Source organism: Ambystoma mexicanum, chromosome 2q (assembly GCF_040938575.1).
Source record: "Ambystoma mexicanum isolate Mex_15411 chromosome 2q, UKY_AmexF1_1, whole genome shotgun sequence".
NCBI lineage: Eukaryota > Metazoa > Chordata > Amphibia > Caudata > Ambystomatidae > Ambystoma > Ambystoma mexicanum.
Genome location: NC_090924.1, coordinates 1,290,589,178 through 1,290,612,880, shown reverse-complemented (window position 1 = coordinate 1,290,612,880; position 23,703 = coordinate 1,290,589,178). Strand labels below are relative to the sequence as shown.

General features: G+C 46.7%; 1 protein-coding gene across 3 annotated transcripts in view; it reads right to left on the bottom strand.

Moving 5' to 3' along the window:
- The window catches only part of CPNE4 (copine 4), a 1,706,709-nt gene that overhangs the window by 1,124,275 nt on the left and 558,731 nt on the right, over window positions 1–23,703 (bottom strand). The window lies entirely within an intron of this gene.

Below are 23,703 nucleotides of genomic sequence, written 5' to 3'. Positions count from 1 at the left end.
TCTCATCACACTTAACCCATCAGAGCAAGACAATGCCTATTTACTCGTGGTGGGAAGAGAAGCTGTTCCCAGCAAAGCTGAGTGAAATGATACATGGGTTGCCCACCAAAACTGCCACCTGCAGGCACTCTCTCAGGCTAGGTGATCAGACCAGTAGCAACAATCTGGAACACACAGCACTCCATAGCTATTCCCATTACCTTCAAAAGGTACACTGGGCTCTGTGAACAGAAAAGGGTCCCAGGTCTGGGAGTACCCACTCTAGACAACCGAGAAGCTCCATTTGTAAGGTGAAATAAAATGTTGTATCAGCCAATGGTTTTCTTGCGACCCTGCAACATTGTAGTGGGCACATTTAGGGGGAAGTCTCAGGCGGAGCCACCTGACATGGCAACCCAATGGAATAGATAAATATAAGAGACCTCTATAGGTAATCCTAACAAACTAACCAATGGGGCTACCTTGTAGGTTTTTGGGGCGGACCTGTTTTTTGTGACACCACTCGTGAATAAAAACATGTGACATAGGTTCAGGAGCTGTCATTGCTGGAGATTTTTATTTTCCTGTATGATCCCTGTCTATTGGAGAATTAAAGGCAGTAAACTTTGCCCCAATGTCTGAGTCTTCCGTTTGTGCCTGGGGCATTTTGATGGGCCCAAGATACTCGTCTCATATGTGATATTACTGCTGCAAACAGCTCCTGTCCTCTGGCATGCTACAAGGGCCTGAGGAGGCTGGCACCTTTCTCACTTTTGAAGCTAAGCAGGGTCTGTCCTGGCTACGGCATGGATGGGAGACCTGGATGGGAGACCTGAATGAAAATCGTGTTACTGGCCACGGCCAGTTATTTTCACCCTGACATCACTATAGCTGTAAAAATATCTGCGAATACCGGAAAAACAGAAGCAAAACTAAATGCCTTTCTGCCCCCAGGCATGAATCAAGTGCCCCCCTCATCTGTGCCATCTCCCCCCACTACCCAGATGGCCTCCTCACCTCCCTTGCTCTCGCCTTTTCCCCCACAACACGCACTGTTTCTGTGACACAGTTTGCTTTGAGATGTCAGTTATTCAAGGCTATAGCCAAGCCTACAGAAAGCTTTGTGTTGCAAACTCTGTTCCTAGACCCCCTCCAACTCCCAAATTTCGCTTGGTGCCATCTAGCCCCACCTCTAGCCTGATGTGCATCAAGAGAAAAACAAAATGGCGGCCGTTTCATTTACAAAAAAAACAGGTTTTGGGGAAATCCCTGAGATATAGCTATCTATTTTTGAGTAGGGCCCACCCCTTCGCCATCAAATATCTAAATAACTATTGCACAGAATAACCCCATACCATGCATGGGTCGTGAGTCAATGTTTCATGCCTAGGTTGTTTTGGACCTGCTCCAAACCTGTCCAGCTGTTTGGGCAGTGCGCTTTGGCAGAAATGCACCATGTTTGTCTAAGGGAAAATGAATGTGAAGTAGGCCGCACTTTTGGAGAACAAACATTTTTTTTTACAAATGTTTGGGGGTACCAGTACTAGTTCTTAATCACTTTCGAAATGTTGGTCAAATACGTTACTCAAATGAAAAGTTATTAAGTTAGTAACGTTAGAATTTTGAGGGGTTACTATGGGAGTCCGACCCACCAAGTAATCAGGTAGACTGTGTGAAGAATCTGGCAGTTGGGTAGAGATTTGTGTAAGAAGAATCTGGTATTCAGGAAAGGATTTGTAGCTACATAATCTGGCACTCATGTAGAGGTTTGCGCAGAGATGTGTGTGTGAAGAACCTGGCCAGCATGTAGAGGTTTGTGCAGAGATTTGTGTGTGAAGAACCTGGCCATCAGTTAGAGGCTTGTGCAGAGATCTGTGTGTGAAGAACCTGGTAATCAGGTAGACATGTGTGGGTGAAGAACCTGGTAATCGGGTAGAGATGTGTGTATGAAGAACCTGGCCATCAGGTAGAGGCTTGTGCAGAGATCTCTGTGTGAAGAATCTGGTAATCAGGTAGACATGTGTGGGTGAAGAATCTGGTAATTGGGTAGAGATGTGTGTATGAAGAACCTGGCCATCAGATAGAGGCTTGTGTAGAGATCTCTGTGTGAAGGACCTGGTAATCAGGTAGACATGTGTGGGTGAAGAATTTGGTAATCGGGTAGAGATGTGTGTATGAAGAACCTGGCCATCAGGTAGAGGCTTGTGCAGAGATCTCCGTGTGAAGAACCTGGTAATCAGGTAGCCATGTGTGGGTGAAGAATCTGGTAATCGGGTAGAGATGTGTGTATGAAGAACCTCACCATCAGATAGAGGCTTGTGCAGAGATCTCTGTGTGAAGAACCTGGTAATCAGGTAGACATGTGTGGGTGAAGAATTTGGAAATCGGGTAGAGGTGTGTGTATGACGAACATGGCCATCAGGTAGAGGCTTGTGCAGAGATTTGTGTGTGAAGAACATGGCCATCAGGTAGAGGCTTGTGCAGAGATTTGTGTGTGAAGAACCTGGCCATCAGGTAATGGCTTGTGCAGAGATTTGTGTGTGAAGAACATGGCCATCAGGTAGAGGCTTGTGCAGAGATGTGTGTGTAAAGAACCTGGTAATCAGGTAGACATTTGTCCGTGATGGAAAGAAGGGCTGTTTTGGCTACGGTAACGGGGCAGCAAGGTGAAGAAAGGAAAATGTGCAGGACAAACATGCTTTAGAGGGCTTTCAGCCCAAATACTTGGGGGTACTCAAGAGCAGCATTTCTCATTGCTGATAGGGCACAAAGCACCGGTTGCACCAGGTGCAGAATTTGTGCAATGTGCTAGTGCGGCCCAGGAATTGTTTAACCCAGCCTTAGGTGAGGTAGATGTTAATGACAGCTAACTATACAGGTTTAATACATCTGCTTTTAATGCTCGACACTATGACCAAGATAGAACATACTGGCATGTGATTGCAGGCAGTAGTTATGGGCTAATGAATAAGGTAACTCCAAGGGTACTCTTCCGACACTCTTGCATACACAGAAATGAGATACAATATGCATGTGTGCAATCAAGGTTCCTCTATAGAAGAAGGAGCCGGATGAGTCACCCATGTCACTCAAAGGGGAGCTTGGGAACGCTAATTGTAAGGCTCTGAGATGGAGCCCGCTTCAATAAGCAGTGTCTGTAAGACATGCCAAAACAACATTAGCCTGCTGACGGGCCGCTCTGTGCCACCAGCAAGCGCGTGCTTGCTTGGGACGCCGAGACCTTCAGCATGCGCGTCTGACTGAGGGTCCAGGAGCCGCTAATTGAAAGTAGGGAGGGCGGTGTAAGCTAAATAAAGGATGCCACCCTGCCCCAGGCAAGGTTTTACTCCCAGGCGATACTCAACATCAAACACACTCCCCTGGGGACATGCGGGTGGGCTGTCGCACGTTTCAGACTTATGAAATGCACAAGACCCGTAACCATTAGGCTGATTTTAGGTTGTGTGAGTTCCTGTGTGACAAAAGACATACAGTACCCCCTGATTTGCATATATATATTGAGATCATTAGAAGCGACATCACAGAAACTGACATGGTGGCGTCAGTCTTTGATACACAGGGCATGAAACATTTGAAATTACAAGAATTTGCTATGAATAAGTCAATAGACAAATATTGTGTTGAAATATATCAAAGATTGCCATTAACTATCCCATGAGTGGGGCTACATTTAATATTAGATCCCGGTGAGGGTGCAGCAGCCAATGCCGTTGCTCAGGGAGTGGGCTGAATCTCATGGTCCAAGTCCATGTCACAAGCAAACACACTGCTGATTGGTCCGCCGGCCATCTTTCTTCCCTCTCCCCGTTGTCTGTATGCTTCCTCCATTCTCTGCTCCTCCCTGGTCCCACTTACCATTTGCTGTGTGGCATTGCCAATGGTGGCCATATTGGGCGAGTATTAGTTTAAAACAATGGGTTGCGTGCCTGCTGAGACACATTGTTTCAAATACATTGCTGTTAGCCCCCCAGGAAGTAAACCTGTGGTGCTAATAGCAATAATCACTGGTTCCCTGGGCCATAATCGGTGGTAATAGCCCGGGGACCCTCGTTAGAGGCCTTTGCTAGGCTCAGATCTATTATCTCGGGCCCTACGCCATCCGCCCCCCCCCTCGACCCCCAGTACAGCCCAGAGAGCATGGTCAATTTTGCTTAAGTATACAATGTGGATTCAATCACTTTTGGAGCCATCAAACTTTGATGGATGAGGCACAGTGAGATAAAATGGTTTGCCCAGCATCACACACTTTAGTTCATCAGTGAATCAGGGATTTGCGTTCATACTGCAACATAAGCACTTGACCACTGAGTGTTGTTTGGCTTTCAAGAATGCTCAGCTTTATAGCAATAACTCGAGAAGAAAATAGTCACACACTCGTCCATGGAAATAGTGACTCTTTTCATTTATTGCAGGCTTAGCAATAGTTCAGGTTTTCTCTTTGAAACTCTTTCTTTGCACTTGTCATTCCACTATTGAATTTTCATCGTAGTATTAGGTCTATCTTGAGTAAAAGTCCATTAGTGTAGAGAGTGTCGATTGTGCACCGCCCATAGTACTCCCTTTATTATATTGCCATGGACAGTATTTCAAATCTTTGGATTGGAATGTTCTGACATCCTTACTTTTATGTTATCTTTCATGATTTCAGTTCAAATAGTTTATTTGTTTTTGTAAATTTTATTTGTACGATTGCATCTTCATATTGGTAACTATTCCGTTTCTAACTCCAAATCCACCCAATTAGAAAACAATGAAAGGTCGACGCTTTAGGATCGGTTGACGCATGTTTCGCTCTTCACAAGCCTCATAAAGACTCAACAGTTTGTCACACATGTTGCTCTATGCTGACACGTTCTCGTAATCCTGGGTTTCTGTGGCATCGGAAATCCCACTTAAGCCCAGGCTTGCATGCACATGTTAAATAAGAGAATCAAGGGTGATAAAGTGAGACATGTGTTGATGTATCCACATAAAGAAACGTATGGGAGGTCATAGTAACCCTTGCAATTCCAGTGTAGACATCCCAGAATAAGATACACTGTTCCCTTCTGTGGCATTCTAACGATGACAATGTGACCCGGAATGCTGTGGTTCCCTTATGGTACCACGGGTACACTTTTGGTCCCACAAATGTGGAAAGCCATGTACCAATGTGATGAGTGTTGATCACCATTGCGTCGACTTCCAATATCGGACCTAATGATATGTGTTCCGTCTTTTCACTTTGAGCTTTGCATTCCAGGTTTTTCCTCTACATGGGTATTGATGCTGATTTGGAGTTCTTAAGGCCAGGATATCCAAAGAAAGAAGCAAGATCCCTCACCTAAACATCTCCTCCACCTAAACATCTCCTCGGTAACAGAGGAAGATAGAAACTCAGAGAACCGGTACCCAGCCAGCAGACAGCGTGCTCTGCTAGGTTCTGCAGCAGGCATCCAAGGTAAGAAGTGCCAGAAGGTCCCTGAACTTACAACCAAGGACAAGGCAGCTGCCTGCAACACGCTCCTCAGCTTTGGGCCATTCGCCTTAAAGGACAACACAAGCCCGGTTGGGAGAATCGCCTCAATGAGCATCTACCGACCTCCACCTTAAAGGACATTTTTGAGACAGTCGAGTTCCTCGAGCTGCCACCGACTGCAACGCTGACCGTTGTCAAGCCACAGTCGCTTAAAGACATCCGACATCTACAGAAATGTTTATCAGTGAAAAACATGATGTGTGGAAATGCACTGTTATAGTCCTCGTCTTCAACAGTATATTGAAGAGCAGAAAAAGAAGTACTGCTGCTTTAAAAAGTAAAATACTGATCATTATCATTACTTTCTTGTCTTTTCATGTATTTTTGTTCCACCTTATGTATTGAAAACCAGGGACACAAAGATACGTTTACATAACCATTATGTTGAACTAATGTCAAACTTTGAATTGTATCGAAACACAATATCCCTTGTTTATGAATACATTGCCCTTTGCCTCCAGCCTGTCTGATTATAACATCAGCCACGAGATAAACATGCTCTTGTTGTCTTGTTGTCTGTGACACCTCAATGCCTCTTGACCTCTCTGCCATTTCCCCTCTTCCCGACCCACCACCACCACTGCCCCCTGTCAGTTGTGTCTTTCATCGCATTTACTCCTTCCAGTCCGGAGATCTCGTTGTCCATCCTGAATTTGCACGGAAGAGATGAGCGCCTACTGTATTGCTTCCAAAATACCACCATTTTTCTATTCTGTGTTCGGTGTCACTTTCTTTAATTAATGCTCCAAAAATCCAGCCAGTGACCTTTTGAGCAAAGCCCACTTGTTTTCTGCCGCCTCCTCCACCTTAACCTTTTGGTTTTCTAACAAGCTCATCTGTGACCTTTCTACTGCTAAGCCAAGTGTCTGTGGCTTTCTTAGTTTACGTCTTTTCTGAGTGCCGAGGATTTCTCTCCTAGACACTAGATGATAAACACCTCTCTGACAGTTGGAGGCTTCGGAAATTCAAATCTAGTATTAGCACCTTCTGTTATGGTGCCACCCAATTAAAGAGCAAGGAATGAGGGAGTGATGAAATTAATACTGTCCTGCAGGAGTACAAGGATGAGTAGTGGCTAAACCGCCTATTCAGCACTCACACTACTACAAACCAACAGTGATCCCAATCATAAAGGTGGAACAGGCAAAGTCAAGAGATACACCTCCTTCTACCTTTTCTGGTAACGTGGGCTGAGGGCAGGCTGTACTCTTAAGAGGGTGTGAACGTGATAAGAGTGAAAACCCTAACAGCAATAATGCAACCATCTGAAATAAAGGAATGGTCAATCAAAGTTCTATAAAAATATATCTACTTTTATCACACACACCAATATGCAATATAACTGACCATAAAAACATTTGTAAAACCCTGCCCCTTTAGAAAGAAGACAGACATTGCAGAATGTGTATATACTAAGCACCTGGCTACTCTATCAGCGGTGAAAGGCAGGAAATTGTAACAATGACACTTAGAAGAATATGTTGATGGTAGAAAAAGGTGCAAATGGGTGGCTCAGCAGTAACATTAAAGCCCATAATGTGGACCAAGGGGTCCAGGCCACACAAACAATACTTAATCTATATTTGGGTGTTTGGCAATATTCACACAGGCTCGATCCAGGTATGCAGGCGGCGAGTCTGCTGGTCCAGGAGATGAGATGGCATTGCATCGGGAACAAACCCATCAGGGTCGGTTTGAAGGTTGAGCTGGTTCGACACAATGGTTACTGCTAGGTCGAGTTGACGATTCACACAATGCTTCCAGTGGTTTGAGTCACAGTTCGGAACGGTACAATGCAGTGATCTTGGTAGCTCAATGCATTGTTTGAAGAGGTGGCTCTTCAGAGTCGTCCACAGTGATGAGCTGGTGTTTGTGCCAAACAGGTGAAATACTCTGTTGGTAGGATGTGGTCTCAGTGCAAAACAGTGGTTTGAAGAAGTTTGAACAGAGTGCCAAAAGCAACACAGCATGGCCTTGGGGTTTGAAGGCATTTTAATGCGCCCAACTCGGGTTTGAGGATGGTTAGAAGCAGCAACATCCAGAAATCCAGCTGCTTTTGGCTTCTTCTGGTGCTGCGAGTCCCATTTGAGGGGCTGAGGGAAAAGATTATTTATTTTCTCTTGTTTCCCAGTCAGTGAGGCTAGCTGGCAACTGCAAGCTCCCTTTACCTCCAGCGAGGAGCCTGGGTACGGGTGCAACTGGCAGAGTTTGCTGATCATGGTACAAAAGCAGACAATGTTCTCTGGGGATGGATAGGGAGTAGAGGTTGCCTCTGCCTTGAAACACCTGTCTTCACTTCTGGCAGAGGGCTTTGGAAATGACTGCTCCCCCAATAAGATCAAAAATTCTTCTGTCCTTAAGAGTCCAGTATGAATCAAAGAAAGGGAGGAGACGTCTTCCTTATACACGCAAATGGTCACAGGTAAAAGCAAGCCTGTTGTAAGAGGTCCAATCCTTGTTAATGTAACATGTGACATTTGCCTTCTTGCATCATACCAAAAGTGCTCTGTTCTGCGGGAGGGGGGAGTAGACAGGCAGGAAAGACTTACCGACAGGAAACCAAGATGGAGGTTCCCTTCCTCCAGTGCCTTCTGCTCGGTATGACTGTTCTAACCCTGCCCGCCTACAGCTTAAAAGGTGCTCTGGTATGCACCATCCTGGTGTGAGGCTGGCCCTTTTGTTGTGAGTGTGTCTCTTAGAAGCATGGCTCCAAGGCATCCTCCTGCTGGCAGTTTCCTAGGCTGGGGAGGTGTTACTGAACCCCCCAAGTGATCAACGTGACTGAGACAGCTATCCTGCTTATGTCATAGCCAGATACAGGCAGTCTGGCTAGAATCCACAAAGCGGTCCCATTGCTGGCGTGAGCTCACAGGGTTGCTGCGAGTATGCTACAACTCTGATATGCCTTTAATAATAGCGTGAATTATCAGTCACCAGAACAAAATCCCGGTATGGCCTATTATTAGAGATTACCCTGCCACCAGATGGATAGTTCCTCTTCTTATTATGTTTTTTTCATAAGAGGTGCAGATTTAAATGCAACCTCTGTCTGCAGTGCTGGTGTCAAAGCAGTTGTCAAACAGGGCACTTGCTGCCTTTGAACCTACTGTGTGTCACAAAGAGCAGGAGCTGCAGATCAGGAGACTGATGCAGCAGGGCACAGGTGTTCACTATGCTTTTGGCATGAAGATTTTTGAAAGTGGGCCTAGTTAGCAGACAACCCTTTCTGAAATGGATTCCCCGGATCATTTTATAATTAATACACATTCAAAAAGCCAGGGCTTCTACACCCTTATCAGATAGCAATCCATCACAGTGGGCTATAATTACTGATCTAAGGCCACGTTCCATCCTGTTGGTTGGCACCTCTGTGCCCTGGCCGTTTGTCAACATGAGAATAAGAACCAAGGATGCAGGCTCTCCTGGGTGGTGAGCTGTCTCTCCTACATTTGACATTATTTCCTACATTTGACAATCCTCCAAAGATTGAATGAATACTCTTCCTTAACATGTTTTGATAGATGTACTATTATTCATGTTCTTTACTGGTCAGCTTTATTGACCAAAAGGAAATAGCTTAGAAAGGAAACTTTGCACAAAGTGTCATACTTGGGAACATGATAAATGCTGAAACCATGGTAACTTGCTCCACATTTTTGGATCGTGGAATAGAAACATGTATTCCCCAGATGGTACTTTTTCCTTTGTGGTTGGTGCCCTTATAGTTTTAATTATGCCCCGTTTCTGCTCTATTATCACTGCATTCTAGAGATATGCATAAAGGCTACTTCTCTTGAATGAAAAGAATAATGTGTTGGGTACAAAAAAATGGGCAATAAAGCAAGGTCTACCATCAGGTGCATAAGAGGAGTTCTCCAAATTCAGGAAGGTCTACCTTCAGGAGCATAAGAGGAGGTCTCCAGTCTCAGGAATATCTACCCTCAGCAGCATAAGAGGAGATCTTCAATCTCAGGAAGGTCTACCCTCAGGAGCATAGGAGGAGGTCTCCAATCTCAGGAAGGTCTACCTTCAGGAGCATAGGAGGAGGTCTCCAATCTCAGGAATGTCTACCCTCAGGAGCATAGGAGGAGGTCTCCAATCTCAGGAAGGTCTACCTTCAGAAGCATAGGAGGAGGTCTCCAATCTCAGGAATGTCTACCTTCAGGAGCATAGGAGGAGGTCTCCAATCTCAGGAAAGTCTACTTACAGGAGCATAAGAGGAGTGCTCCAATCTCAAGGAGGTCTACCCTCACCATCATAAGAGCAGGTCTCCAATCTCAGACAGGTCTACCTTCAGGAACATAAGAGGAGGTCTGCAATCTGAAGAAGGTTTACTGCCATGAGCATAAGAGGAGGTCTCCAATGTGGGGAGACTTGGCTTGCCAAGTGTATTGATTCTTTTTTCCTAAGTCTGATTGCAAAATGGTATAAAGAAAGTCCAAAAGGAAGACTAGGTTGTGATCTAGTTAGAAAAAGAGCAGGATGGACATTGTCTTCATTTCCTCAGCATGGTGAGAGAAAATGGTAACAGAAGCCGCACATATCCAAAGGTGTAGCGTGATAGAACAGCTAAGTGGGTAAGGTCAGTGAGGGTAGCTAGATTATCTGCCTGGGTCATCAGGTGGGCCAACAAAGGTCACTGTAGCAATGCAATCTTCACTGTAGGGGCATTACCTGGAATAATGTTCACATTTGCTTACAAAAGGCTAATTTCCCTTCTGGGCTGAGATCTAAGCGTACATAATTTAATGATGATGACGGCAGTGCGTGATATGCTTTGGATACATTCAAGTTTATCAACCTTTGTAAAATACATGCTTTTGCAACTTTTAACCCTCCCCCTTGATCCATGTATCCCAATAATAAGATTTCCATTGAGTTTACTTTTATTTAGCACAAAATAAATGTTTCTAATCATGCAAAAATATCCAATAATTGAATCCAAACTACATGCAGCCGATCAGAAGCCATCTGCCAGGTTTCACTCAATCGGTCAGTAAGCAAACACCTCAGGACAGTCCCTGGATGGACATGACATTCAGTTTCAATGTCTATGTGGGTCCACTTTTCACATGCTCCTCTCACGTCTGACCACCGTCGCTTGCTCAAAACCTAGAGCAGTCATTGCACTCTACCGGCACCAAACACGGCACCTCAGCTGAAGCATGCAATCCTTCACAGCCCTCACAAGCTCCTAACCATGACCAGTTTTGAAGAAAGGTATATGGTGATCGCCTTCACCACTATCGCATCCCTTCACTCAGCCCTGCTTCTTAAACGATTCCGTCACAAAGCTGAGCTCAACTTGGTATTCTTTGCCACAACCAAACTTCATCTTGACAAACCACCAATTAACAAGAAATGTCTTGATGTGATGAAGACCTTACTCAGATGAAGAAGACAGTAAGGAACACAGAGCACCACTGGTGCAAATCCTGCTCTCCAGCTGGCAAACCTATTTGCAAAACGTTGAATCAGTGGCATACCAATACACCATAGAAATCAAAAGAGACACTCTCTAGTGCTGCCAACACAGCCTTCAAGATCCATGCAGATGTTAGCAATCCTGGCAAAACTCACTCTACCCCTCTGCTCTCCCCGGCTGTTCTTGCTGACCGTGCAAGAGCTTTCCAAGGAAAGGTTAATGCAATCCCCTGATATTTTTTGTACTTGCAGACCAGTCTACTTATAACAGGCTGTTCTTCTGAAGCACCGCTGCCTTGCGAGTGCCTGAATCTGAGACTGTCCGTCTCTCATTATTCCCGTTATTAGGGACCAATCCACTGTCTACATTCATTATTCAGGTATACCTTTTGGATATTCACTAGCCGTTCTACTTCTACTGTTCATTAGCTTGTTCCTACTTACATATCATCTATTGTCTTTTATGTCTCCTGTCGCTACAGTAATTAATCGCTCTCCAGTTGGAGGATCTTACCCGCGGAGGTTAATCACACTACCTGAATCACCATTCTCAATCTTTTCTGCACCTTGAGTTTGGAATACACTGCCTTTGTTGGTAATTAGACTTTTCCATAACTATCCCCCACTGTCCTTATTGTGGGCTATATGGATATTTAGGACAGACGCACTCACCTTGAAACTCTTCTAGTCACTGGGTGTTCATGTTGCTTGTCTGTCAAATCGTAGTCTTGAGCCAATCCCCATTGTGGACATAAATAGATTAACGCTATAAAATGAAACCAGCACCACTTAACCTTGAATCATGAGTCAATGTGCCCACCCAGTACAGGGTAAACTAAATTGATGTTCTTTTGTCTAATATATTACATACAAAAATGACATAGATATGTTAACTGATGACACTTGAATGTACAGCACATGCATTATAGCCTATGTTAAGGTAACAATGACAATTTTGTACAAATGTCCCCTTTTTTCTTTTTGCATTAAGAATTCTATTTTGCCCTTATGAAGAAGAGGAAAGTGTCCTCGAAACGCGTCGCCACTTGAATTGGATTCCACCATTTCTTCAAATTTGCTGTGACCTATTGATGCACTTTTTGCTTATTTACTTTATAATGTTTCTTTGTGAATGAACATTGACTATATATTTATGATATAAATTCTCACTTTATCTTACAGAACTGGATCCTCTGGTTTATATTATTTCTCGATATTAATACCTAAATTGAGTAGTGGACCCAGCCCACACATTTGAAAGTGTGCAGGGGACGGGAAGGTTCCTAGACTGAATCCTCTGCTTTTTTGACTTTTAATGTTGGGGTTTTGTGCCATGGCCCCAGTTCCTCCCCCACGCCTAAAACAAACCTTAAACAATTTTCAAATTCTATTATAATCTTCATTGAATTTGAGGTGTGCACCCGTAATCAACCTTTTCGCTAATGCAGTCCCCTTTCAGTCAAATGGCATGCCACTCTGACAGTGCAGAACACCTACGTTCAGCTGCATATGATGAAGCAAATCTTACACTACAACAAGCAACTACATATGTAAGCTACTTATGCAAGCCCTTGAACTCTCGAGACTGGGCTATTGCTGCACGGTATATTTGGGTCTAACAACCTCGACAACTTCTTAAGAACAAGGCTTTTTGACTCATGTTATCATTCCAAGCTCGGGACGCCATTTCTTCCTCCTCGAAAAGGCTACAATGGCTCTCCTTGCACCATGAATCATCCATAGGCCCCTCAGCATCATCCAGAAGAGCCATGGCGATAGAGGTCGATACCGCCTTGCAGGCGGCATCCGGAGCAGCGACACTGCAAGAACATAAGACACACAAGTTCCACACCAGCAAACATGGAGGCATTTCCTCTGCTGAGCCTGCCCCCAAACACAGAACCAATCTCCTAAATCAGGCAGAAGATCTGCTATTGTCAACTCCGGCACAAACTAAATGCCCGCCTATTGGATGCTGCCTACTATTAACCCTTTCTTCTTCATGTTTGGTTTCCTCCCGCCATTAGTGTCACTGTGCAAGTACATACTTCCTCTGGCTTGCTGAAATCGTGTTGGCTGGATTGTTTTCTTTCTCATCCTTTAAATACATTTTAAACACATAATTACAATGATGTCTGTTTTACTAAATTGTATGATTTTTTTGTTTTACATCTCTCCTTGTGCATCAGTATTGTGACACGATCTTGTATTGCACCCGTTGCCTGCGATTTGAAGCATTTTCTCTGCATCATGGCACTTTACAACAATGCATTTTTTTAAAAAAAAAATATGAATTTAAAAGCGATTTAAACATGTGGGATGTTTTTAATGGAGTGTATGTTTAATGCCAATGTCCGCCTCCATCCCCTTGTTCTTTTTTCTCTCTCCTCCTTTCTCTTCTTCCCCTTCACTTGTATACAAAGATTGTTTAGTGTTGCTGATAAGCTGTTTTTGTATTTTTTTACATGCCTTCTTATTGTTCCATTTCAATATTGTACTTTTCTTGAAACTTTGGGGACTATTTTGCACGGCTCAAAGTGCCTTTGCACTGCTGAAAAGTGCCTTTGCACTGCTGACACAAACCGTGATTCGTGGAACTGTGCAACGTATATTTTTGCAGTGCAAAGTCCGTGCAAACTCAGTGCATAGTCATTTGTGCAGTACAAAGTGACTTTGTAAGGACTTTGCACTGCAAAAATACACTTTGCACAGTTCCACGAATCAGGGTCTGTGTCAGCAGTGTAAAGTCACTTTTAAGCAATGCAAAGTCACTTTGGACCGTGCAAACAATTCCATTTATTGGGTCTATAGTTTCAACAAAACAAAAGCGATTTAGCGTGCACAATCTTTGACGTAATTACAAAAACCGGTTTCCGTGCACATTATACATCAAAAGGTGACATTTGGCTGATACTTGATAAATCGTGCGTCCACGTCCAGATGTGAACATTCGTTGTTGCAGTCAGTGTCCCGCACACGAGGTACTCACTGTACCTGTAAACTATGATGTTCAATTACGGCCAGATTATAACATCAGCATGTCACCCTTTAACTAGGGTAGGACTCAATAGCGCAGTGCACAGATGCGAGCTCTAGGGTAGGACTCAATAGCGCAGTGCACAGATGCGAGCTCTAGGGTAGGACTCAATAGCGCAGTGCACAGATGCGAGCTCTAGGGTAGGACTCAAAAGCGCAGTGCACAGATGCGAGCTCTAGGGTAGGACTCAATAGCGCAGTGCACAGATGCGAGCTCTAGGGTAGGACTCGATAGCGCAGTGCACAGATGCGAGCTCTAGGGTAGGACTCGATAGCGCAGTGCACTGATGCGAGCTCTAGGGTAGGACTCAATAGCGCAGTGCACAGATGCGAGCTCTAGGGTAGGACTCAATAGCGCAGTGCATAGATGCGTTTTAGTTTTGGCGCCGAATGGTAGCTCTAGGGTAGGACTCAATAGCTCAGTGCACAGATGCGAGCTCTAGGGTAGGACTCAATAGCGCAGTGCCAGATGCGAGCTCTAGGGTAGGACTCAATAGCACAGTGCACAGATGCGTTTTAGTTTTGGCGCCGAAAGGTAGCTCTAGCCATTTAACTAGGGTAGGACTCAATAGCGCAGTGCGCAGATGCGTTTTAGTTTTGGTGCCGAATTGTAGCTCCAGGGTACGACTCAATAGCGCAGTGCACAGATGCGTTTTAGTTTTGGCGCCGAATGGTAGCCCCCGGGTAGGACTCAATAGCGCAGTGCACAGATGCGTTTTAGTTTTGGTGCCAAATGGTAGCTATAGCCTTTTAACTAGGGTAGGACTCAATAGCGCAGTGCGCAGATTCGTTTTAGTTTTGGCGCCGAAAGGTAGCTCTAGACATTTAAGTAGGGTAGGACTCGATAGCGCAGTACGCAGATGCGTTTTAGTTTTGGCGCCGAAAGGTAGCTCTAGCAATTTGACTAGAGTAGGACTCAATAGCGCAGTGCGCAGATGCGTTTTAGTTTTGGCGCCGAATTGTAGCTCCAGGGTACGACTCAATAGCGCAGTGCACAGATGCGTTTTAGTTTTGGCGCTGAATGGTAGCTCTAGGGTAGGACTCAATAGCACAGTGCACAGATGCGTTTTAGTTTTGGTGCCAAATGGTAGCTCTAGCCATTTAACTAGGGTAGGACTCAATAGTGCAGTGCGCAGATGCGTTTTAGTTTTGGTGCCAAATGGTAGCTCTAGCCATTTAACTAGGGTAGGACTCAATAGCGCAGTGCGCAGATGCGTTTTAGTTTTGGTGCCAAATGGTAGCTCTAGCCATTTAATTAGAGTAGGACTCAATAGCGCAGTGCGCAGGTGCGTTTTAGTTTTGGTGCCAAAAGGTAGCTCTAGCCATTTATGTAGGGTAGGACTCAATAGCGCAGTGCGCAGATGCGTTTTAGTTTTGGCGCCAAAAGGTAGCTCTAGCCATTTAACTAGAGTAGGACTCAATAGCGCACTGCGCAGATGCGTTTTAGTTTTGGCGCCGAATTGTAGCTCTAGGGTAGGACTCAATTACGCAGTGCACAGATGCGTTTTAGTTTTGGTACCGAAAGGTAGCTCTAGGGTAGGACTCAATAGCGCAGTGTACAGATGCGTTTTAGTTTTGGTACCGAAAGGTAGCTCTAGGGTAGGACTCAATAGCGCAGTGCGCAGATGCGTTTTAGTTTTGGCGCCGAATTGTAGCTCTAGGGTAGGACTCAATAGCGCAGTGCACAGATGCGTTTTAGTTTTGGTACCGAAAGGTAGCTCTAGCCATTTAACTAGAGTAGGACTCAATAGCGCAGTGCGCAGATGCGTTTTAGTTTTGGTGCCGAATTGTAGCTCCAGGGTACGACTCAATAGCGCAGTGCACAGATGCGTTTTAGTTTTGGCGCCGAATGGTAGCCCCCGGGTAGGACTCAATAGCGCAGTGCACAGATGCGTTTTAGTTTTGGTGCCAAATGGTAGCTATAGCCTTTTAACTAGGGTAGGACTCAATAGCGCAGTACGCAGATGCGTTTTAGTTTTGGCGCCGAAAGGTAGCTCTAGCAATTTGACTAGAGTAGGACTCAATAGCGCAGTGCGCAGGTGCGTTTTAGTTTTGGTGCCAAAAGGTAGCTCTAGCCATTTATGTAGGGTAGGACTCAATAGCGCAGTGCGCAGATGCGTTTTAGTTTTGGCGCCAAAAGGTAGCTCTAGCCATTTAACTAGAGTAGGACTCAATAGTGCACTGCGCAGATGGGTTTTAGTTTTGGCGCCGAATTGTAGCTCTAGGGTAGGACTCAATTACGCAGTGCACAGATGCGTTTTAGTTTTGGTACCGAAAGGTAGCTCTAGGGTAGGACTCAATAGCGCAGTGTACAGATGCGTTTTAGTTTTGGTACCGAAAGGTAGCTCTAGGGTAGGACTCAATAGCGCAGTGCGCAGATGCGTTTTAGTTTTGGCGCCGAATTGTAGCTCTAGGGTAGGACTCAATAGCGCAGTGCACAGATGCGTTTTAGTTTTGGTACCGAAAGGTAGCTCTAGCCATTTAACTAGAGTAGGACTCAATAGCGCAGTGCGCAGATGCGTTTTAGTTTTGGCGCCAAATTGTAGCTCTAGTGTAGGACTCAATAGCGCAGTGCACAGATGCATTTTAGTTTTGGTGCCGAAAAGTAGCTCTAGGGTAGGACTCAATAGCGCAGTGCACAGATGCGTTTTAGTTTTGGTACCGAAAGGTAGCTCTAGCCATTTAACTAGAGTAGGACTCAATAGCGCAGTGCGCAGATGCCTTTTAGTTTTGGCGCCAAAAGGTAGCTCTAGCCATTTAACTAGGGTAGGACTCAATAGCGCAGTGCACAGATGCGTTTTAGTTTTGGCGCCAAATTGTAGCTCTAGTGTAGGACTCAATAGCGCAGTGCACAGATGCATTTTAGTTTTGGTACCGAAAGGTAGCTCTAGGGTAGGACTCAATAGCGCAGTGCACAGATGCGTTTTAGTTTTGGTACCGAAAGGTAGCTCTAGCCATTTAACTAGAGTAGGACTCAATAGCGCAGTGCGCAGATGCCTTTTAGTTTTGGCGCCAAAAGGTAGCTCTAGCCATTTAACTAGGGTAGGACTCAATAGCGCAGTGCACAGATGCGTTTTAGTTTTGGTACCGAAAGGTAGCTCTAGCCATTTAACTCGAGTAGGACTCAATAGCGCAGTGCACAGATGCGTTTTAGTTTTGGTACCGAAAGGTAGCTCTAGCCATTTAACTAGAGTAGGACTCAATAGCGCAGTGCGCAGATGCGTTTTAGTTTTGGCGCCAAATTGTAGCTCTAGTGTAGGACTCAATAGCGCAGTGCACAGATGCATTTTAGTTTTGGTACCGAAAGGTAGCTCTAGGGGAGGACTCAATAGCGCAGTGCACAGATGCGTTTTAGTTTTGGTACCGAAAGGTAGCTCTAGCCATTTAACTAGAGTAGGACTCAATAGCGCAGTGCGCAGATGCCTTTTAGTTTTGGTGCCAAAAGGTAGCTCTAGCCATTTAACTAGGGTAGGACTCAATAGCGCAGTGCACAGATGCGTTTTAGTTTTGGTACCGAAAGGTAGCTCTAGCCATTTAACTAGGGTAGGACTCAATAGCTCAATGCACAGATGCGTTTTAGTTTTGGGGCCGAATGGTAGCTTTCGCACATTGGAGCGCACGTTACGCACTGGAATAGTAGGGAACTCTACTGTTATGTCTCTTTGAGTCGCTAAATGAGGGCAATCCTTCTTTTTCTCCACGCAGGCAGTGTCACGGCACCTTCCAAACCCTTAGACCACACCCCTGGAAGGCCCATTAACCATTGACCTCTTCACTTAAAGCGATGTTTTTCATGTCTGACTAAAAGAAGCGACTCAGTGTAAGTACGTGTAATACATGTTATACGGGACAACTCATTGGCCCTCATTACGACCCTGGCGGAAAGTAACTGACATGACCGCCATAGCGTAAATAGCGTTTCCGCCACTGCACGATGGAGGAAAGTGCGGCCAATTCTGACCCATCGGGCACGACCATTACGCCATGGCGGAAGTGCAAAGTCTGCGATGGCGGAAATGACCCCAAAACGCCCCTTACCGCCGTCGTACGTCGCCCTAGGTGCAATTCCGCCACCCATCTTAGCGGTCACCGTAATGAGCTGTCAGCGCAAATTACGGTCACCGTAAATATACGGAAACGGAAGTAAAAACATGGGGCCGGAACGGGAAACAGCACGCCGTACACCTATAAAATCAGAATCCCAACACAACCATTAAAAATCCGACCCTGAGACACATCCCAACCCGTTAGCCACCCCAGTTAAAAAAATAAATATGGCAAAAGTTGCTAAAAAAGCGTGCGATCGCAAGCGGCAGGTCCACTTCTCCCATGAGGAACTCACCGTGCTCACAGAGACCCTCCAGGAGAATGCTGCCGTCGTCTTCTCGACGCAAATGACGAGGACGGCACTTGCGAACAAGAAGGCCATATGGGCCCTGGTGGCACAGCGGGTAAGTGCGGTGGGGACCGCACCCCGCAACCCACAGCAATGCAGAAAGCGATGGGACGACCTACGGATACGCGTCCGGAGCATACTCTCTGCCAACCGGAACATTGCCACAGCTACCGGGGGAGGATCGGAATCACCCATCAAGTTGACCCCCTGGGAAGAAATCTGTGCCTCCACCATTGGAATGGAGAGCATAGAGGGAGTCGGAGGGATGGAGAAAGGAGTGCAGACATCTGAAGAATCAGGTAGGTGGCCCAAATAAAACTATGCCAAATCCACAATTACCAACCATGTGAAGTACCATGTGTCCCCATAGTGCAATAGAAACACATGTCCAGGAGAACGACCACATACATTGCCATGACAGCGCCCCTTAAAAGTCAGATTAAAGAAATAAATATTTAAAAGTCCCAAAAACACACTCTACATGTGCAGCATGCACACCCTAACTGCAGACTGCAAAATAACTGCATCCCCAATCCACACAAAAATGAGACCACCTCCAAGGCCCTGACCCAAATCACCCCCAGGTACCACCCCAATGCATGTGATACAATTGCCATTACAATTACCACAGACCCATAAATAACGCTCGCCCTCCTTTAGTCCACCACACGGTCCGATTCCAACGACGAGCTTCAAGACACCCCTATCAGCACACCTGCAAAGAGGGCCAAGACCAACGGCCAAAGACCCTCCACCTCAGCTGCACGGATCAAGACACGGCAGCAGCACAAATCGAGTGGCAGCACACTGGAGGGGACTCCAACAGGCACCCCAGCAGCCAGAATGTCCACAACAGCAGCACCACAGGTCCCCCCAATGGATGCCACAGAAGGCACTGCTTCTGGTGGCAGCAGCACCCTAGGTGACACTGCATTCATGCCAGCATGCTCCGACACAGAAAACGGTGCTGGCGAAGTAGGACCCATCCATGACCTGTCTCAATCCCCCTGTTTGTATCATCCCGTACACCATGAGGAAACCGCGCAGGGGCACCCACAAGACGACGACTGGCCAACCCCCACAAGGCCTGTGGCAAGGCAACATGAGGCGTCCAGCCCCTCTGTGACACCACCGCAAATGGGCATGGCCCAGCAGAGGCAACAGTCCCTCGAGCAGATGATTGTGCAACAGCAGCAACTGGCCACGCTCCTCAAGGAGCATGCTGCTGAATGTGGGGGTTCTAAGGCAGCCATTGAAACATCTACTGAGACACTTAGGGCAGTAATGGAGCGAAGTACCGAGAGCCTGAGGGGACAAATGGAGAGAAGCACCGAGAGCCTGAGGGGACAAATGGAGAGAAGCACCGAGAGCCTGAGGGGGGAACTGCATGCGACGTCCAAAGACGTATGTGGTGAACTTGCCGCTGTGCGCCGTGTGCTCACTGAGCTCTCACAAACCCTTAGGGACATGCATGGACGTGAGCAGGCAGAGACATCATCCGTTGCAAGTTCCGTCCAGGGCAGCCCCCAACGTAGATCTGGGAGGAAACGGCGCTCCACAGGCAGGAGTGCCCCTGATAACCGGAGAGGGGGCTTGCAATAGCGTCTGCCCACTGACAATGAGCGTCATTGGACACTGGTGTTCGGGGGGGAGGTAGGAGGGTGGAGGGGGTGTGTTGTGCTTCATTGGGTGGCGGGTCGATTGGGTGTGTAATGTCATTTCACATCTGCAATACAATTCTTCATATTCATCCAATGAGATGTGTGGACATTGATCTCTGTGTACGAGGCCTATCTTGGCGTACAGTCCACATTGTGCATGTTCCAGACACACACAGTGCCACAAGTCCCGTGTCCATGTAACAGCCACCAGGCGTGAGTAATTCACGGGCCTCCTGTGACTCGCGGACCCCTTGAGGTGCTGCCACATCCCCACCCTCATCATGACCATCTTCAGGTGCTTGCAGTTCTGCGTCGGGGGGCATGGCCACATTCCTACGTACGCACATGTTGTGTAGCATGACACATGCCATGACCATCTTTGCAACCTTCTCATGGCGGTACAGGAGTGCCCCGCCAGACCTGCTGAGGCAGCGGAAACGAGCCTTCAGTAGGCCGAATGTCTGTTCTATGACCACACGGGTACGTGAGTGGGCATGGTTGTAGTCCTCCTCATGCTGGTCCTGTGGGTTCCGGATTGGTGTAAGGAGCCATCTCTTCAGTGGATACCCGGCATCACCTGTATGTGGACAACAAAGGATGTTCGTAGAATGTCATTGCTACGTACGCATCCCCCCCCCCTTCCTGCCAGGTCATTCACGCATCACCTACCCCACATACTCATGCCTTAAATGAGACTCACCGAGTAGCCAGGATTGGTGCCCTGCGTGTCGCTCCATGTAGCGTGGTATTCTAGAGTTCCGCAAGACCATAGAATCATGGGTTGATCCTGGGAATCGGGCACAACAATGTGTAAAGATCCTGTTGGAGTCACACACCATTTGTACATTGATAGAATGATATTGTTTCCGGTTGCGGTACTGGGCCTCCATGGCATGTGGGACAACCAATTCCACATGGGTGCAGTCGATGGCACCAATGCAACCCGGTATGCCGCCAAGTGCATGGAATCCCACTTTTGTGTTTGTAATCTCCTGCTCCGAGCGTGGTAAAGTGATGTAGTCGTCTGAGTGCTTCAGGAGGGCATCAAGCACTTGGAATAGTGTCCGTGAGAATAGTGGCTGTGAAATGCCATGCAACTGTCCGACTGTGTGCTGGTAGGTGCCTGTGGCCAGGAAGTGGAGTACAGACACCACCTTCAGTAGGGGTGGGATGGCGGTTGGGCTATTTATCATGCTTACAAGGTCAGCGTGTGTCATGTCGACAATGGCGGTTATGGTGTCCCGGTCCAAACGGTAGAGGGTGTGGATCTGCTCAGCTGTGAGGTTGAACGGATTAGCTCGGAGGCGTGGGATTGCGGGCTGCCTGCGTGGTGGTAGTGGCTGTGCTGGTGGGGCTTGCTGGCCATGCCTTGCCCTCCTCCTCCTCCTCCTCCTCCTGCGTCTCCTCTGTGCGGCCGGTTGTTGTAGTAGTTGGCGTTCGTCTTCTTCTTGGAGTTGGAGTACTTGCAGTGCAATCAGGTCCCCCAGGCCCAACATTGCTAGTCCTGCCGGTAGCATTCTGGAGTGGGTGTGGTTGGGGGAGGGGGTTGGGTGTGCAATTTATGTGTTTTCAGGCTGTATAGCCTTCACCTGTGGTGATTCATTCCACCTGTGTCAGCTGCAATGCCTTTCGTGCGAACACGTCCCGCACACGGCGCTGCAATTCGACGCATGGCATCTTGCATTTGCATTCATTTGCATGCATTTGCAATCCCGATGGCAGTGAAATATTGGTTTATATGTTAATTCTGCTATGGTCCCATTGTTGCACATACTATATTTGCATTCGCGAGCAGACTTGTGAAGGGTCAGTGGAATGTAGTGCTCGATCAACGGTGGACCCTCATGCAGCACTGTACCGACGTTCACCGACGGGCGGGGAGTCCCATCAGTGATTGAGGCCAGTTACCATTTTCACACACAGCCGCACTACATAGATGTATTTGTGAATACAAGCGTTCACAGATGCCTTTTCGACGTGATGTTGCAAATTAGGAATTCGAAGGACAGCGCTTTCGGTTTTCAACTAGCGGTGTGGAGACGCCCACAGGTCTGACTGGAAATGTAACGTTCTATTGTTGAATGTCCTTGGGACAGGGCCCATGACGAGAATGCAATGATTGATATGATTTGAATGGGATGCGCTATAGCGTAGTGGACGATAAGGCAGGACGTTCCCAAATACATGTGACTTCACTACACAAGGAATCCGGGCAGGAGCACAGTGGATTTTGAAGACTGCATTACGCACAGACTCAATGGAAATTTCGAATGTTATGTGAGTGAATATTCAGACGTTTTCATACCGGGATGAGGGAATGATGAATGGATGCATGGACAGATGATTTAATTGGGAGTCTGCCATGTACATGGCTATTTGGAATCTATCCCCTTCCCCTGCGCTATGTGATGCAAGGCTGCCATAGTGAGACCATCGTCTGTCTGCCCTTGTTGAACCCTCCCTGTCTCGACGCGCCTTCAATCACTTGTGTCTATGCACGTTGATGATCCCATCTGATGGATCCTGTTCTGACAGGCGCATGCACACAGACACTCGTTTGTAATAGTGTATTCACCTCGATTTATGTCGTTATGATTCGCAAGTGATTTTTGGGTGCAATTGATCCTTATGAGTGGGCTAGCATGCATATGGTTGTAGGTTTGGTGTGTTGAATGAAGTGAGTAATACATATGAAGTTCGGATGCCCATACTTTTATTTTTTTCATTTGGGTGACAGGTATCTCCTCCCCTTCTGCCGCTGCCATCTGTACGCCACTCCTGCAGATGGCTTCTACAGTCGACACCTGCAGCTTCGAGTTAATCAGTGGAGCACCATTACGATCTTATGGGACGATCGCCAATGGCCCACATGCCCTTACGCGGTACTAGTGGCTAGGTGCAGCATACCTAGCTTCCAGCTGGATTAGTGCCTACTTCATGGGACGGCCCTGCGGTCCTAGGCGCTTCTATGTTGCCTTTTTGGACGTTGATGTAGCCCCTGTGTACCATGAAGGTACAGGGCGTCACACAAGGGGAAGCTGGTCATTTATTGCGGATGCAGCCCACAGTAATGATGATCATTTGGGAGTTTATGTTCAAATGGCTGTATGGGCTTGGTGATTTTGATGTGCATTAAATTTATATTCAGATATTAACCGTGTAGCGTTATTCTTTGCTAGTAATGTGGCATATTCCGATTTGTGGCGCGATGTATTGTGAGGTGATCTGCATTGGGTTCCGGCTTCTGGGTACAGTTGTGTGGTACGTGCTTATGCGATGGTTGGTTTGACTACTGGCAAGTGTACAGGGCTGGTGCAGTCTCCCTCAGGTTACTGCTTTGAATGTTGATTTACACTGGTGGCAAGCGATGGGGGTCTGTTGTTGTTTTGTCTCATGGGATTTTCAGTTCATTTTGGTGTACTTGCACCTTCAGATGGCTGTGCTGCATCAGTACGGCAATGGTGTGTTGCCAAATGTGGATGGCCACTCACAGGGCACTTGGGGCCCCTGCATGCATTTGTTCGTTGGCATGCATGGGTGACTTGTACATTTCACTGGTTGCATGGTGTGACTACACTGCGCCTACGGGGGGTTGTGCAATGTGGCCAGGGAGTGGAGTACAGGCACTCAGTAGTGCCATTTACGGTTGGTTCGCGATGCCGTAGTTC